General features: G+C 40.2%; 1 protein-coding gene and 1 long non-coding RNA gene across 6 annotated transcripts in view; one reads left to right on the forward strand and one right to left on the reverse strand.

Annotated features, from left to right (window-relative positions):
- Nucleotides 1-16,007, reverse strand: part of WWOX (WW domain containing oxidoreductase) — a 1,206,506-nt gene that overhangs the window by 626,296 nt on the left and 564,203 nt on the right. The window lies entirely within an intron of this gene.
- LOC143809742 (uncharacterized) overlaps nt 1-16,007 on the forward strand; it is a 46,375-nt gene that overhangs the window by 21,800 nt on the left and 8,568 nt on the right. The window contains exon 2 of the long non-coding RNA XR_013222429.1: nt 10,815-10,946. This is a non-coding gene — a long non-coding RNA (uncharacterized LOC143809742). The remainder of the gene's footprint in view (nt 1-10,814; nt 10,947-16,007) is intronic.

Below are 16,007 nucleotides of genomic sequence, written 5' to 3' on the forward strand. Positions count from 1 at the left end.
AGGGTGGATCCTGTGTTATCTACTGTATAAAGAGGTGTTATCAGTCATTGTACAGGAGGAGGAGGAGGTGAGCTGTGACATCACCTATTGTGAATGGTGGATCCTGTGTTATCTACTGTATAAAGAGGTGTTATCAGTCATTGTACAGGAGGAGGAGGTGAGCTGTGACATCACCTATTGTGAATGGTGGATCCTGTGTTATCTTCAGTATAAAGAGGTGTTATCCCTCATTGTACAGGAGGAGGAGGTGAGCTGTGACATCACCTATTGTGAATGGTGGATCCTGTGTTATCTTCTGTATAAAGAGGTGATATCAGTCATTGTACAGGAGGAGGGGGTGAGCTGTGACATCACCTATTGTGAATGGTGGATCATTTGTTATCTACTGTATATAGACGTGTTATTAGTCATTGCACAGGAGGAGGAGGTGAGCTGTGACATCACCCATTGTGAATGGTGGATCATGTGTTATCTACTGTATATAGAGGTGTTATCAGTTACTGTACAGGAGGAGGAGGAGGTGAGTTGTGATATAATCTATTGTGAATGGTGGATCCTGTGTTATCTACTGTATATAGAGGTGTTATCAGTCACTATACAGGAGAAGGATGAGGTGAGCTATGACATCACATATTGTGAATGGTGGATCCTATGGTAATGTATAGAAAGGTCACCTTTCATTGTCATCCTGTCTGTGATGATAATGAGACTGCTGAAATGTCTTCTGTACAGAACAGGAAGCCTGACACAAGAACAAAGCCTTTCGGCCAGTGTGAAGATTGCAACACATCTGGATTCTTATATATAGATAGTAATACATAAGCCTGCAAGGGCAGGGCCCTCTTCTCTCTGTGCCAGTCTGGCATTATTAGTTTCTTTACTGTAAGTGATATCTGTATTTTGCATGTAACCCCGTCTCATGTACAGCACCATGGAATCAATGGTGCTATAGAAATAAATAATAATATGAAAAATTGAAAAAAAAAAATACATTTAACATAAAAACTTGATTTTAACTACAGGTAATTTTCCAATTAAAGATTTCCTTACAATATCCTGTTCTCCGGTGAAGATGAAGGCCGCGACTCTTCAGCTGATTCATAGTCTCCCTATACAATGTTTGCTTACAGAGGGATACAAATCGCATTCTTACCGCTATAGGTTACAGTAAGGTAACACGCGGCTTGGGATTCATCGAGTTTGGATCGAGCCTTCTTTGATTAGCTAGTGTGTACAATTAGGTGTGCGCCTTTATTTATCCTCCCTGTCTCTTAATTACTAATGACAGCCTTTGCTTTCCCTACGATGGTGTTGCACAGGATTGCGGTGAATATAAATTACTGCCATTCTACCCTATCGAGCATTTTTACAGCCTTTTCTACACTGCTGAAAGAGAGGGAACAAAGTTTGGGATTAATCAAGATCAGGCAAAAGGTTGGCTTGTTAAATCAACAACTCTCGAATGGTGCGAGATTTACCAACCCGACAATAAATAGAAAATGCAGCAAGGAAACAAACTTGTGCTACCGATGGATCGATGACTTTGCTCCTTAGGACATTTCACTTCGCTAGAAAACTATGATGAAGGAAGGGTGATCTTGTTACAGCTTCCCCATATTAAGGCCCAGGGCCCCCTCTATGAGCCAGCAAGTGGTAGTTCTCACTCTACTGCCCCCGGAGGCCATTTAAGTGCAATTTTCACATACTTTTAGGAAGAGTGTTCAGCAGCCTCATTATCATCAGAGGCAGGATTACAATGACCGTAAAAAGCTGTTAACACGGGATCCATCAATCAAAATAGGTGATGTCACAGCTCCTTCTCCCTTCACAATGACTTTTGCACACGCTCATTAGAAGCTTCAATACAAAAGATAGTGTCTGAATGACCCTATTGCTGCTAATGTACATGTAAATTTCCTGAAAGAACAGAAAGTAAAAGTGTGAAAGTTGCAACATATCTAGAGATCATGATAAGAAAAAATATTGCCTTTTTTTTTTTTTAAAGGATATTTAATACATAAAAAATCTAATTAAAAATGATTTTTGCAATTGGGTTTCATTAAAAATTTTGCACCGTTTGTCTTTTTCAGGTTCGTTCTTTAATGGCAGATTCAACTTTGATGTGGTTTACAGTCATAAATCAGCTGTTAGGAGCTCAAAAAAAGAAAATCAGAAAAGAAATCTACAAACTTCCCAATAAGACTGTCAGAATGATTTCACTGATAAAAGTCTCAGCTAACGCATTCCACAACCATAAATTGCTATAGAAGGCAAGTGGTGAAAGTTTTTTAATGAAACCCAATGGAAAAAAAATGATTTTTTTGGCCTAAAATACATGCAGCTAAAGAAGACCTCCTCTTCCTCCCATCAAAATTTTTATCCTCTTAATACATTGCAGTCATCATACTATACAGCACTGTGTACTTACAATTGATAATTTTCCCTTTCTACCCAGCTAATTATTCTCTTTTCTTTTTCTGATGAGCTGAATCATTCCAAGCTCTATGTAGAAACAGGAAGTTTCGTCATCTGTATGAGTCATCACTGTAAAGTCTCTGGCAGGGGGAGTAGTTGAAGAGTGGGATGATTCATGCAGGGAAAAGAGACTTCCTGTTTGTACATAAAGCAGAGAAAAGAGAAGAATTATCTGGGTAGAAAAGAAAAATGAGCAATTGTAAGTACACAGTGTTATATAATATGATGACTGTAATATATTAAGAGTATAAAAACTTTGATGGGAGGAGGAGGAGGGCTTCTTTAAGTAAAATGAAGCTGTCTCCAAAAGTGGACAACCCTTTTAAGGTCCCTGATTTTTATGCTGTCAACGCTGGTAAATATGACATAGGCAGACGACAGATTTAGCTTATAGTGGTCACTAACTCCTTCCAGACAGAACCTCTAGAATTAAATGTGTCACAGCTATCGTAGAGCATTAAAAGGGGTTCTCTCAGAGACATTTAAAAAATGTGGGTTCAATGGTGATCAAATGATCGTCGCTAGTCTTGTTCTCCAGGAAAGAGCCAATTTTGCCAATGGAAGTTGCACTTAGGCTTGGTCCGGGAAAAAACAGCATTACATAGCCGCCGTTGATCTAGCTGCTGACCTAAAAGGATGACTTAAATTTACAACATCTTAGTGTAGGAAAGCCAGGTGAGATTGTGTTAAATCCTAGCACTGCAGGTCTTAAATGCACGTAACTAGCTTTGACCAAGAACCAGGACTCTCAGTCTGCTTGGGATGTTGAGCAGAGTCGAATGCGTTGAAGCTGGCGAGTGACCAGCCAAAATGTGAGCTGTAGTTGGGGACGAGACAAGCATGAGTTTCTCTCTGCACGGGTCAGCTAGGAAAGCTGAGCAGTCTGTGTGTTGGAGCTGCAGGGTAACGTGTGGAAGCAGTGTGAACTGTGCATGGAATTGAACAATTGTGTTGGCGATGGAAGCTGCAGAAGCTCAGGCTGAAGGTGATAGCGAGACTGGGAGGACCTTACCTCTTCTGTCGTCTGTTCGGGTGAGCCGGCACTTACATATATGTACCTGCTGAATGTTCATATGGGAGGACTCCAGTCTATGTTGTCTATGTGTACTAATAAAACAGTGACATCAGGACCCTGGGACACCCCCACGGCTATGTCAGTCCAGTGTATCCAAGGGTGGACATACGACTGGTGCAACCTGTGCAGCCGCACAAGGGCCCAAGAGGTAATGGTGCTCATTTCCACCTCTAAAGCAGAGGGATTTGTGCATTATGATGAGCTATAGACTGCAAAGCGCCCTCATACTGTTTTTTCGCATTAGCCCTCTTTTGTCTGTGTCCGCTCCTGACTACATCAAACACCCCTATCCTATATAATAGCTCTATGGTATCAATCTGCATTATATATTCAAATGCACCACCCTACGAAGCACTTTTTTATTATTTCCAGCTCTTTAAGTTACTATTTATTTTTTTTAACAATGGAACCTCCCCTTTAAATGCTTCTTTTTCTATAAATACAAATAATAACATCAGTGAATTTTCTAAATAATGCCGTCTGCAGTGATGGCGTATTTGCAAAATGTGATTTATTCGGCGGCATAAAAGAGATCTGAATCCTCACTTGGTATTTAGAGTCTGGTGGCATCGAGACCCGGCATAATAGGCATGCAAATGATTATGCATCCAATAGTTAATTTCCATACAAATATAATAAGAAAAATAGCTGACATAACTCGGCATTATAATTATCCTATTATTACGGGACACGCTAGCCACCGTACGCTGCTACGGAGAAGTAAACCTGCAGCGGTCGGAATTGTGTTTTCCATACACTTTCCCCCTACAGTTGTGGAAATGACTTTCTTCCATGTCACATACTTACTTTTGTGTATATTTAATATCCTGAATATACCCCGGAGCTTTTTCTTGGCTGCGTTCTGAACATCATCTAGTTTTAAATTAGCAGAAGATGTTTTGCTCTCGTGTATACCGAGCTCATTTATGAAGAATGAGCCAAAAAAAAAAGAAAAAAAAGAAAGCACCTTGAAGTGTTTAGAAGAAACTTCAGCGACAAGTCTGATTGTGGCGGAGGATGAAACGTTAAGCTTCCTCTGGGAGCGGTAGTGTACTGTACACTTTAAGGAGTTGTCTGAGACTGGGAATTTGGCTTAGGTCTATTGAAGATGCAATACTAAACACGGCCCATGGGTTGGCGCTGTTTCCATGAGAAACAAAAAAAAGAGCAGCCCTTAAAAGAACTTTGTGATCCTGCAAAATCCACCAAAACGCGTTGAGAAATGAGTCAGAAGACAAAGGATTTCAGGCACAGACTCAGGCAGGAGAATTGTGCTGCCTAGCTTTAAGGATGGGGTAGCAGGCAATGCTTTCTCGAGTTTAAACTCTTCACAGGATGCTATTTTTTTTTAGTATGGGCCTAAAAACCCACAGGCAGGCAAGCGCTGATCTCTGATGGGACAAACATGTCACAGACCGCTCCTGCTGGTGACTCAACGAATTCCGCTGAGATCATATCGACAGAGCAGAGGCTTGTTTTCCGCTCTGCGTTGTTGATGGGGCATGACTGCTGACGTTATGTTGATAGACCGCTGTATAATCCTTTATGGAAGTTTAATTCAATCTCTGCTCAACTAGCTTGTTGGACAAATCCTCAGTGCCCCTCCTCCCTGCTGCGGTCGAGATCTTACACTGCTCAGTAGATGCTGCAGCTGTCAATAATTCTAGGTGGACAAAGACTAAATACACTTGGGCTTATGAACGATTTCATTTTATATCTAGTACCATAGAATGTTAATTTTAAGATAAGGATTATAACGCCATGGATTTTTAGAAAAAATACCAAAATTTCATCAGGCTAATAACAATGTTTATAGTTTGAGTTGTGAAATCTGGTAACAGATTCTCTTTAAAGGAAATCTGTCAGAAGGATTTCACCTGCAAGCTATTTACACGTGCATGTGGCTCTTTCAAAGACAAGTCCAGCAATACCTTTACAAGGCCAGTTCCATAGGGAGAGTTAGGGTTAATGATTGGGACTAGCCCAGAGAGGGAAGCGCTAAGGTGCGGAGACAGAGACAGTTTCCTGTCAGGAAGTGACATAGGGCCCAGCGGACATAAGGTCTGACTAGTCAGCAGAGCCACGTGATGTGGGTGTCCCTGACGTCAGTGGAGACCGATGCAGTGGATAGCGAGTTCCAGAGTAAAGCAAAAAAAAGTGATCAAAGGACAAAGTGATGCATTAGAGATGGTTCCTGGGACAGGACACCTAGCAGTACGGCCCCGAGTTCACCAGAAAGGCAAAGGGCCAGGACGGAACAGAGAGCGCGAGACAAAGACAGTGCCCCGGGCACGGTCAGCAAGTAGAGAAGCTAACTAAAGGCCATCGTGGCAAGTTAACGCCCCTCAGGGAAAAAAGACGCGAGACCATGGGTTGAAGTATAGAACTTTCACTTACTGGACTGTTGTACTGTGCTGGGCTGTGATAAAGACAGAGAAACGTGGGACAGAAACAAGTAAACTTGGAAGAAGTGAAGATATCGTGGGTGAAGATGCTCTGTGTTCTAAAGGAAACATTCGAGAAGTCAAGTGCCCGCTATCTATTGTACATGGATCCAATCAAGTTAATGTTGAGTAAAACTCTTTATTTTTGACTGGTGGTCTCCCTTATTGAACTGTCTAATATCTGGTTCTGGCCAGCCAAAGTGACCGGCATCAAGCGGCCTGCAAGGTCATAATACCCCCATACCCAACCAGGACCCCCATCACTATGTAGCATGTTGGGGTGTGGAAGATGAGTACTAGTGATGAGTGAGTATACTCGTTGCTCGGGTGGTCTCCAAGTATTTATGACTGCTTGGAGATTTAGTTTTCATCGCGGCAGCTGAATGATTTACAGCTATTAGCCAGGCTGAGTACATGTTGGGGTTGCCTGGTTGCTATGGAATCCCCACATGTAGTCAAGCAGGCTAGTAGCTGTAAATCATTCAGCTGCCGCGATGAAAACTAAATCTCCGAGCAGTCATAAATACTCAGAGACCAACCGAGCGTGCTTGGAAAAACTCGAGCAACGAGTACACTCACTCATCACTAATGAGTACCTCTCCCATGGCTACTGTCCAGCAAAATCAAAATGTAGCCCTTTTGAAACAACTTGTAGGTGCAAAGAGAAAGACTGAAAAATCAAGATCACTTTTGATTCAAATAATAAAAAAAATGCTTGGAGACTAGGGATGAGCGAACGTGATTGGACAAGGCGTTATTGGAGAATGCTCGTCTGCTAACAGAGTGACTTCGACGTGCTTAAAAAATATGTTTGAGTTCCCGCAGCTGCATGTCTCATGGCTTTTTGACAGCCACAACACATTCAGGGACTACCTGTGTGTTAGGCAATTCCTGCATGTGATGGGGCTGTCGAACAGCTGCGGGGACTTGAATATATTATTTGAGCACACCGAAGACACTCTGTTAGCACACGAGCATGCTCGCTCATCACTATTAGAGACTAATATTTTGTACGCCCTTTTAAATGCCCCTTTTATCTGCCACTATTTTGAACTGCTTTCTTTCAAATACTATTTTTTAATTAATACACATTTTTTTTTTTTGTCCCAAGCCCCTACAAAAACATCCAACTTCTGCAGCAATATCCAACCCTGTCCTCTTATAATGAAAGTAATAACTCGGACTCGAGTTCATTTAGGAATTGAGCTGAAATCCTGCATCTGCTCTCTGCTTGTCTCGAAAACAGAAAATTAATTTCGATGACCAAGCCGAACAGTGCACAGCTCTGTCAGGTAATTAGTCACTGTCGCTGGCTACTCAGGGTCTATCACTGTGCTAATCCATACACAAACCTCTACCATCCCCTAGTCAGTCACAATTTAAAAGGCACTTTAACTACCTATTCCCACCGTTCAATCCAAAGCAGGCTTTGTGAAATTAGATTTTTTTTTCTTGCATGTTTTCTTCTCCCTATTTATTGCCAGCAGAATTAATGCTGCTGATTTACATTTTTTTTTCCTTTTTTTTTTCTGTTTGATGAAGTCTACTGTTGATTAAGTAGAGCTTAGGGGAAAAAAAATTATACTTCTGCTGCTTTCCTACTTGACTTGCCAGTTTATTAATGAAAGAAGCGAAGATATTGATGACCTACAAATTACAACCATAGCAATTAAAGGGTATATCTTTCCAAGCTTCTAATTAAAAAAGATTTCTTTTATATTGAAATACATTTTCACGCTATTATTTTGCTCAGATTTTCTTTTTTTTCTTCTTCGGAACATAAAACAAAGAAGAAAAATAAATGGGATGCAAAGTACACATAATGGAAAAACATTTATAGAATAGATTATAAAAAATATATATGTATATTAATTTTGATAAATACTCACATAGATTTATTTTCTATTTTTTATCCATTATTGTATATTATTGTATATTACACATGTATCTATAAAAAAAATTTTTAAGCAATTAATGAATATTAATACATTATTTTCTACACATATTACATGTATCTGTAAAAAAAATAGATTTTTTTTAAGAATTAATACATTTTTATTATATATATTACACATGTATCAGTAAATATATAGTAAACAATGCATATTAACACATATATATATATATATATATATACACACATATATATGCATATAAATATATGTGTATGTTAAACATGTATCTGTAAATAAAATAATTACAGCATGTTAATAAATTTTCATTGTTATATATATATAGATATCTGGCAAAAATTAAGAGACCACTGCACAGTTTTCTAAAAATCCACTTCTCTACATGTCTGACAGCCATTCCATTCCAGTATCTGTTGAATTCCAACCAGAGTACACCTCATTCTACTTAATGTGCTTCTGATTAGGTGATCAACTGAACCAAATCTTATTTAACAAAGGAAAGCATAAAAAAAAACCTGCTGTGGTGTTCACAATCCTCTTGCAAGCTGGATGGCAAAACAGATGCTAGTAATATCCCAAAAGTAATAGGAATGAAAAAATAACTTTTAACCATTCCAAAGGAGTTGAAAAGAAAAGTCTTGAGTGAAGAAAACAAGGGTTCAATTCTGGCTTTACTAGCAAAGGGACGCAGTGAGCATCATGTTGACTCCATCCTTAAAATTTTTAAGACTGCAGTCCATTACAACAAGGTCAAGCAGCAGACATTGGGGACAACAAAGCTACAGACCGACAGAGGGCGAAAATGACTCTGCACTGACTGAGATGACCGTCATCTTATTTGAATGTCGCTCACCAACCACAGAATGACATCAAGTAACCTACAAAAGAAATGGCAAATGGCAGCTGGAGTGAAGTGCACGGCAAGAACAGTTCGTAAAAGGCTCCGAGAGGCATGACTCAAGTCATGCAAAGATAGAAAAAAGCCTTTCATCAATGAGAAGCAAAGGAGAGCCTGGCTGAAGTTTGCCAAAGACTAAAAGGATTGGACCATAGAGGGCTGGAGTAAAGTAATCTTCTATTATGAGTCTAATTTTCAGCTTTGCCCAACACCTGGTCATTTAATGGTTAGACGGAGACCTGGAGAGGCGTACAAGCCACAGTGTCTTACACCCACTGTGAAATTTGGTGGAGGATCGGTGATGATCTGGGGATGCTTCAGCAAGGCTGGAATTGGACAGGTTGTTCTTTGCGAAGGACGTATGATTCAAGCCACATACAAGGTTATCCTGGAAAAACAGTTGATTCCTTCTGCTCAAGCAATGTTCCCCAACTCTGAGGACTGTTATTTCCAGCAGGACAATGTGCCATGCCACACAGCTAGGTCAATCAAGGTGTGGATCAAGGACCACCACCACATCAAATCCCTGTCATGTCTAGCCCAATCTGCAGACCTGAACCCCATTGAAAACCTCTGGAATGTAATCAAGAGGATGGTGGATAGTCACAAGCCATCAAACAAAGAAAAACTGCTTACATTTTTGAGCCAGAAGCAGTGTGAAAGACTGGTGGAAAGCATGCCAAGACGCATGAAAGCTGTGATTAAAAATCATAGTTATTCCACAAAATATTGATTTCTGAACTCTTCCTGAGTTAAAACATTAGTATTGTTGTTTCTAAATGATTATGCATTATTTGAGGTCTACAAGCACTGCATTTTTTTGTTATTTTGACCATTTCTCCTTTTTAGAAAATAAATACAAAATTTATTGCTTGGAAATTCAGAGACACGTTGTTAGAAGTTTATAGAACAAAATAAAACAATTTACATTTTACTCAAAAATATACCTATAAAGAGAAAAATTAGACAAACTGAACATTTCCCAGTGGTCTCTTAATTTTTGCCAGAGCTGTATATTACACATCTATCTGTAAGTCAAATAGACGTTCAATTAATACGTTTTAATTGTATCTGGTGAAAAGCCAGGGTTTTTTTTTATCAATTATTACTTTATTAGATTTTCTGTTAATGTTTTAATTTTATTTATTATTTAAAAAACTGTATTACATTTTTTTTCTTTCTTTTTTTTTTTTTAAACTGGCAAACATAATGCCCCGAGTTATTTTACTTTAACAGGCCATTACCTTCGTGCCAGCATACACTTTTCTACCTAATTAGATTTAGAAAAAAAAAACGCATAAAGGTAGCCATTACGTACATTATTTTCAGTATATGGTACTTAATAGACACATTATAAGAAGGTTTACAGGAGGGTATTGCTTCCAGTAACCCAAAATGGTGCTTGGTCCTTCGCAATTAGCCTAAATTAAGGCAGTCAGTGAAAATGTCACTCATTGAGCAGTGTATTAATGTTCATTCATAAGTCAGTAGCACGTTTCACGAGCGGCATATCTAAAATCAAGAAGCTTTAATGTTTTACGATGGAATCAGAAAAGCTTTTATCTCTCCTTTTGACCCTCCATCCCTTCAAGCTTCCGACTCGATGTAACATGGAAAAGTCAGAACCATTACACCAGTGTCAAATATCTCCGGTATTCATATTCTATTATAGTCAGTAACAATTAACATTGGCATTCTGAAAAAGTCAGGTGCTATTATGCACAGGAGGAGAACTGAAAGGAATAACAGCTTAATGATATCTGCCTACAACCAGTATCATGAATTATGAAAATGGAGAAGTCTTAAGACACTGGTTTCGGATACATCGAATTAACCCCTAAATCGGGATATCTGGTTCTTAGATTTTCAAGGACAAACTTAAAAAAAAAAATTAATCCAGATAGCGATAAAAAAAATTTATTCCCCCCTAATCTAATTTAATTTTCTGTTGTTACATTTTTGCAATTTTTTATTTAATAATTTCCTCTTCGAAATTTTTTATTTCACAGCAGCCACATGGACTTGTTCATTGACTTCTTCTGGGAGAGCGTTGTGGGCATGCTCTGTGACCTGTGCAGAGGTCATAGTGCAGGGAGGTGGAGGATGTTAGCTGTGATTAATGGATCCTGTGTGTCCTATAGGTAAGCGCTACCTTTTTTGTACTCCTGGCTGTGATGATAACGGGAAGGTGATCTCTATGGAACAAAAAGTGTCTGCATAAATTAAAGGGAACCTGTCACCCCCAAAATCGAAGGTGAGCTAAGTCCATCAGCATCAGGGGCTTATCTACAGCATTCTGTAATGCTGTAGAAAAGCCCCCAATGTATCCTGAAAGATGAGAAAAAGAGGTTAGATTATACAGGTCCTTCTCAAAAAATTAGCATATAGTGTTAAATTTCATTATTTACCATAATGTAATGATTACAATTAAACTTTCATATATTATAGATTCATTATCCACCAACTGAAATTTGTCAGGTCTTTTATTGTTTTAATACTGATGATTTTGGCATACAACTCCTGATAACCCAAAAAACCTGTCTCAATAAATTAGCATATTTCACCCGTCCAATCAAATAAAAGTGTTTTTTAATAACAAACCAAAAAACCAACAAATAATAATGTTCAGTTATGCACTCAATACTTGGTCGGGAATCCTTTGGCAGAAATGACTGCTTCAATGCGGCGTGGCATGGAGGCAATCAGCCTGTGACACTGCTGAGATGTTATGGAGGCCCAGGATGCTTCAATAGCGGCCTTAAGCTCATCCAGAGTGTTGGGTCTTGCGTCTCTCAACTTTCTCTTCACAATATCCCACAGATTCTCTATGGGGTTCAGGTCAGGAGAGTTGGCAGGCCAATTGAGCACAGTAATACCATGGACAGTAAACCCTTTACCAGTGGTTTTGGCACTGTGAGCAGGTGCCAGGTCGTGCTGAAAAATGAAATCTTCATCTCCATAAAGCATTTCAGCCGATGGAAGCATGAAGTGCTCCAAAATCTCCTGATAGCTAGCTGCATTGACCCTGCCCTTGATGAAACACAGTGGACCAACACCAGCAGCTGACATGGCACCCCACACCATCACTGACTGTGGGTACTTGACACTGGACTTCAGGCATTTCCTTCTCCCCAGTCTTCCTCCAGACTCTGGCACCTTGATTTCCGAATGACATGCAAAATTTGCTTTCATCAGAAAAAAGTACTTGGGACCACTTAGCAACAGTCCAGTGCTGCTTCTCTGTAGCCCAGGTCAGGCGCTTCTGCCGCTGTTTATGGTTCAAAAGTGGCTTTACCTGGGGAATGCGGCACCTGTAGCCCATTTCCTGCACACGCCTGTGCACGGTGGCTGTGGATGTTTCCACACCAGACTCAGTCCACTGCTTCCTCAGCAATCTTCCTCAGGGTCCGGTCACCTCTTCTCGTTGTACAGCGTTTTCTGCCACATTGTTTCCTTCCAACAGACTTACCATTGAGGTGCCTTGATACAGCACTCTGGGAACAGCCTATTTGTTGAGAAATTTCTTTCTGGGTCTTACCCTCTTGCTTGAGGGTGTCAATGATGGCCTTCTTGACATCTGTCAGGTCGCTAGTCTTACCCATGATGGGGGTTTTGAGTAATGAACCAGGCAGGGAGTTTTTAAAAGCCTCAGGTATCTTTTGCATGTGTTTAGAGTTAATTAGTTGATTCAGAAGATTAGGGTAATAGGTTGTTTAGAGAACCTTTTCTTGATATGCTAATTTATTGAGACAGGTTTTTTGGGTTGTCAGGAGTTGTATGCCAAAATCATCAGTATTAAAACAATAAAAGACCTGACAAATTTCAGTTGGTGGATAATGAATCTATAATATATGAAAGTTTAATTGTAATCATTACATTATGGTAAATAATGAAATTTAACACTATATGCTAATTTTTTGAGAAGGACCTGTACTCACCCAGGGGCGGTCCCGGTCAGACGGGTGTTGCGGTCCGGTCCGGCGCCTCCTCTCTTCATCAGATGACGTCCTCTTCTTGTCTTCATGCTGCGGCTCCGGTGCAGGCGTACTTTGCCTGCCCTGTTGAGGAAAGAGCAAAGTACTGCAGTGCGCAGGCGCTGGGCCTCTCTGACCTTTCCCGGCACCTGCGCACTGCAGTACTTTGCTCTGTCCTCAACAGGGCAGACAAAGTACGCCTGCGCCGGAGCCGCAACGTGAAGACAAGAAGTGGATGTAATTTTAAGAAGATGGGAGGCCCCGGACCGGACCGCAACGTCCATTGTACCGGGACCGCCCCTGGGTGAGTATAATCTAACCTCTTTTTCTCATCTTTCAGGATACATCGGGGGCTTATCTACAGCATTACGGAATGCTGTAGATAAGCTCCCGATGCTGGTGGGCTTAGCTCACCTTTGATTTTGGGGGTGACAGGTTCCCTTTAAGACTCAATGCACAGAGATAGCAAACTAAAAAAACAATTAGGATTTTTTTCTATATGGATGGGAAAAACAAAAAGGTGATTTTCTTATGATACATTCCCTTTAATGTTATACTGATCTTCCTAAAAATAATTTAACAGGTATAAGGGTGGGTGCACACATAGGGGCAATACCTGCAGCAAATTCACGGGCAAATATCAACGCAAAGTTGAATAAATAGTTGAGTGAATAGTAGCTGTGGAGAAAGGGCGTAGCTTCAGTTAGTTCAAGGGTTGCAGTAGCACCTGGATCTTTGAGCTTAGGGGGCTCTAAAGGATCTTTTAGCCCAAAGGAGAAGCCTAATTCTATAAAAGACGCGTGAGAGTTTGGGGTCAGTTGGAGATTTTGCATTGGTGCTCTTAAGTTATAATTTAGTCCATAACAAACAGGGATTTGTGCTGCGGCTGTCGATCAGCCGTGGGGATTCGAACACATTTTTCGAGCACGCCAAAGTCACTCGGTTAGCACCCAAGCATGCTCGGATAACACATTATCCCAGCACGTTTGCTCATCACTATTTGGAACATCATCCATCTTCCCAAAAATGTCTCCAATACCTGAAACAATATTATCGAAAAAAAAATAATAATTAATGCAATCCTCGGCATAGGCAAATATACCTGAATAGTCCAAAGGAACATTCCTGCACTGAGAAAAAGTCCATTGTTACACATTGTAATCATGGCCTATGCCTAAATCCCTGCATCTTCTCTACTTGAAACATGTGTACAATGTCTAAGCTTCCGAGGAGCTAAGGGGAAAGTGCAGTGAGTCAGGAGGGCGTGATTACAAAAAATAAAAACCAGGCGGCTCTCAGTGAAGTAGCGCTTGTCCCCTTCTGGACTAGTCAGGTATTTCTTCATAAGCCAGGACGACATTAATAGTTTATTTTTTTCAATATTAACAGCTATTTTCTCAGTATCAGAGTCATTATTCAGAAGCTGAAGATAAGCTGGGGTAAGAGGCCAGGCAGATTCCATTCAAAAGGAAGTGGTCATCAGAAAATGAAATGACTATCTCATTTAATAAGTTTTTTTAATTACATGTTTATATATGGTATATATTTTTTAATTTGGCCATTTTTTTTACATATAACAATGTATTAAATATAAAAAATATAAATCTTGCAATTCTCACACTAGTCACTGCAGCTATTGCTAGCCTGACTTCCTGTTGGTTCAGGAAACAACACATGTACATAGCAACAATGAAGAGACTCTGACCCCATCTTTTTGCATTGAAACATCTAATGAGCGTGTGGAAAGGTCATTGTGACTTCGCCTATTGTGATTGGCTAATCCTGAGTTATCAACTCTATCTTTGTAATCCTGCCTCGGCTGATAAGGAGCCTGCTGAAAACTCTTCCTGAAATGACAGGAAGCATGAGGCCATGTTCACACTTTGCGGCGTCCCTCTGCGGGTTCTCCCGCAGCGGAATTGATAAATCTGCAGGGCAAAACCGCTGCGGTTATCCCTGCAGATTTATCGCGGTTTGTTTTGCGGTTTCCGCTGCGGGATTACTCCTGTACTATTGATGCTGCATATGCAGCAATATGCAGCATCAATAGTAATGGTAAAAATAATAAAAATTGGTTATACTCACCCTCTGATGTCCGGATCTCCTCGGCGCTGCACCCGGCGCTCCGGTTCCAAAGATGCTGTGCCGAGAAGGACCTTCGTGACGTCACCGCAGGTCTTGCTCGCACAGCAACTAAGAACGGACAGCCGCGTGCAGCGCTGACAGGTGAGTATATCATTATTTTTTATTATAATTCTTTTTTTTTACACTATTTAGGCTTCCCAGGGCCTGGAGGAGAGTTTCCTCTCCTCCACCCCGGGTACCACCCGCACATTAACCGCTTACTTCCCGCAACGTGGGCACACTGCGATTCTGCACAAAGAAGTGACATGCTGCGGGTTGTAAACCGCTGCGTTTCTGCGTGGTTTTTCCCGCAGCATGTGCACTGCAGTTTGCGGTTTCCATAGGGTTTACATGTTAATGTAAACGCTATGGAAACTGCTGCGGACCCGCAGCATCAAAATCACCGCGGATCCGCGGTAAAAACCGCAAAGTGTGAACATGAGTGTAAAACAGTCTTGGTGGAGAGTGTAAAATGCAAGAGCAAGTTTTTTTGGTTTTATAAAAGATCATGACAAGTAAAAAAAAAAACCAACAAAAAAAAACAAATTAAAAGAATTACATGTAAAACAAACACCTAATTTAAGCACCGGTCATTTCCTGATAACTCCCCTTTAAGCAAACACCGAATACATTATACACAGGAATATCTACAGCCGCTCAGAAAGTGCTCTAGCCCAATAAATAATTTCATGTCACTTTCCACCAGAATTCCAAATGATAGCTATATAACATTTATGAAAGACAACTTTAAGAAAGATCTTTATGTAATAAAAACTCAGTTTTTTTTCCACTTCTTGGCATAAAATCCAGTCACAGAAATGAGTGATTTTCTGAAATTCTGCCAAAGTTAGATGGTTGAGCAAGTCATTAGATTAGTCTGTTTATACAGAAACAAGAAAAACTAAGAAATGCACCAATTCTACGGAGGTATGGTCTTGTACGGGGAGAGCTGTGAGAGGGTGTGATGATGACCACTGAGAGGTAATTAGGCTTAATCCTCTAATGCAATTAAAAATATATAATAATAATAATAATAACAACAATAATTTAGCTTGTGTTGAAAAATAGTTTCTAGAAAAGCAAAAATGAAAGAATATTTCCAAA

The sequence above is a fragment of the Ranitomeya variabilis genome, chromosome 2 (genome assembly GCF_051348905.1).
Source record: "Ranitomeya variabilis isolate aRanVar5 chromosome 2, aRanVar5.hap1, whole genome shotgun sequence".
In the NCBI taxonomy this organism is placed as follows: Eukaryota; Metazoa; Chordata; class Amphibia; order Anura; family Dendrobatidae; genus Ranitomeya; species Ranitomeya variabilis.